The 2924-nt window shown below is 41.5% G+C and overlaps 1 non-coding gene across 1 annotated transcript; it reads left to right on the plus strand.

Moving 5' to 3' along the window:
• Positions 1 to 401: 401 nt before the first annotated feature.
• Positions 402 to 508, plus strand: LOC141609740 (small nucleolar RNA R71). Its single transcript, XR_012527655.1, has one exon. It is a non-coding gene; the product is annotated as a small nucleolar RNA R71 (small nucleolar RNA).
• Positions 509 to 2924: the final 2416 nt, after the last annotated feature.

The following is a 2924-nucleotide window of genomic DNA, read 5'->3' on the forward strand; positions in this document are numbered from 1 at the left end:
TGTCTGCCTATAGTGTTGAAAGGCAGCACAAGACTCGAAAGGACTGGGACAATTCTCTGAGACATGTCCCTCAGCTCCACATCTTCTACAGACGAAAGGACCGTCTGAAACAGCGTTAACATGGTACATTCCTCCTTTAGAAGCTCCCCCCAACTCGTATTTGTCAAACCTTGCAGTGAGAGCTTCTAGTGCAGCAACAGAGGAAGATTCAGCCTCTCTCCTCCGGTTTCCTCTCGAATTCCCATATTCAGCCTTATGAATGGCCAAATCATCAATGATCTTCCACCCCTTAGTCTCTCCCATGTTCTCAAAGAAATCGGCCATTGGTCATGACATCCAAAATGGCCCTCTGATCGTCATACAGCCCATTATAGAACTGATTGTAAAGACTCCATTTTTCGAACCCATGGTGCGGTATGGTTCGCACTAGTTTCTTGAAACGGACCCATGCTTCATGAAAGTTCTCATCAGGCCCCTGTTTAAAGCTCGTGATCTGAGCTCTAATGGCGCTAGTCTTCGAGGCAGAGAAGTACTTTTTGTAAAATGCCAGGGCTAAGGAATTCCAGTCGGTGATCCCATGAGCGGCTCGGTCCAGATCTCTATACCACTCCCTTGCAGCATCACGAAGGGAGAAAATGAACATGGTCTCCTTGATCTGGTCTTGGGTCACACCGGTCGGCGGGGGTATAGAGCAGCAATAATCAATAAAAATCTCCATATGCTTGGCTGCATCTTCATTTGCAGCTCCTCCGAACTGGTTTCTCTCAACCAGGTTAATATAGGAAGGCTTCGGCTCGAATTTCCTCGCCTCCCCAGGTAGTTCGAATCCTTTGTATAGATTCGCAGCTGTCGGCTCTGAGTGACTGGCAATGGTTGCTTCTTCAGCCATGACAGGAATTTCTGGAGAAGTGACTGTCTCAGCTGAAGAAATTGAAGCAGGAGATGTAGGTGGATCTTCCTCGAACAGAGCATTCTCGTAGTAGCTTGACAGAGTACTCAGCTCTTCCTCTGTCGGTAATACCCTTTGTGATCATCTCAACTCGCGCAAGGATTTCTCGATCTCAGGATTGAATGGTACTAGTTCACCATCCTGTGACCTGCGCATAAGAAGAAACTACAAAAAGAATATAAGAAAAGTTTAAGGAGCGGAAGTCCCTTAAACTAAAGAAAGACTAAATAAAAACAACTAAAAATTAGAACAATTGCCTCCCCGGCAACGGCGCCAAAATTTGATACCCGTCGTTGTGAGTACCAAAAATAAGATTTATAATTTCCTATTAAAACTAACCTAGGCTAGTGGTAACAGGGTCGAACCACAAGGAGGCGAATGTAATTTCTAATTGTCTAATTTAGTCTAAGGTAACGAAAGTGGGGGTTGATTTGATTTGGTCTATACTAATAGAAAATAAAGACAATAAACTAAATAAACAGTTAAAACAGATAAAAGAAGGGGTACTAGGATGGTCGGTTCGTTATAGTTTCGGCGGCAGCATACTAAACAGGTCTAAATCAAACATATGAGGCGGGAAATAAAGAGGTCCTCCCGGTCCACTCTTAACAAATAGCATCTTTCGATCTCGCTATAGGTCCCTAATATCACTAATTCTAACTTTCGTCCTGAAAAGTGACTAATGGTCTAAACTTTACCTATCTTTCGATCTCAGCATAGTTTAGTCATTTTAATTGGTGATCTAACAACTGTCCCTATCTCTCGATCTAATGGGTTAGTCAAATATTAAGTATTCAACTAGTCGCATGCATTCGATTCGTCAAACACAACATTTAAATCAATTAAAACGAGGGAAAACCTCACGAGGTCAGTCGATCGACCAAGTATGTCGGTCGATCGACCAACACGCGAATCAGGCCGTGTTCATTATATTGCCGCCTACACTATAATTCCCCTACATCCTAGCACAAACTATTTAGCTACTCATACTAAGGACGATAACAACAATAAAACTAATAAGATAAACAGAAGAATTCATGCTTGAAATAATAGAACAAACAATTAACATAAACGATGAATCGGTTTTGGGAAACTAACTAGCAATTCTATCCTACAAGCAATAATAAAGCAAACTGAATTATTAGCAGAAGAATACCGATTGGAATTGCAGCAAGAGATCCAGAAACCGAATGCGAGATTAATTGTACGAAATAGTATTTAAAAACCCTAATTAATGAATGTTGGAAAACTGGCTAAAGAACTAGTAAAAACTGAATGATTAATCTCCTGTTCTAGGTTACGTTATATAGAAAATATACGTAACACTTATTATCAAAACCTAAACACAATGGGCTTGCGTTTCCTCGATCTTTTAATTCTCGTCTGGGATAGCGGCTTGGTCGATCGACTAAGAGTGGCGGTCGATCGACTGAGTAGCAGTGTACAGTAGCTTCTGGAACCCGCAAGTTGGTCGATCGACTGAAGGCACTGGTCGATCGACTGAAGTAGCTGACACTTGACTTTCAATTTCTCGTGTATTTGTCTTTTGGGCCTTGAAATGCGCACCAAGCTCGTTCCTTAAGCGAATGCTTTACGTCAAATGCAATGCAAGACACTTGGGGACGGATTTAGCTCAAATTCCGTTGAATTCTTCACATTTTTGCAATAATGTACAAAAACACGAAAATAGACGGAAATAGGGGAAATGGTAGCTTAAACTACGCGAATGAGCTCTGAAATGCGTGGAAAATAGGATGTAAAACATCATATAAAAGGCACGCATCAATAGTACCCAGTTTTGATTGTCTCGTATTCTCTAACCAAGTCCTTTCGCCATCGATCAAGTATATACTTCTCCGGGATCACCTTCACATCTTCGATAACCATGCATCTAATAATATGTTGACACAGTATACCCTTGAACTCAAATAACTTACATGAGCACTTGAGCAGTCCCACACTTCTGTCAATATCA

The sequence above is a fragment of the Silene latifolia genome, chromosome 10 (assembly GCF_048544455.1).
Source record: "Silene latifolia isolate original U9 population chromosome 10, ASM4854445v1, whole genome shotgun sequence".
Lineage (NCBI taxonomy): Eukaryota > Viridiplantae > Streptophyta > Magnoliopsida > Caryophyllales > Caryophyllaceae > Silene > Silene latifolia.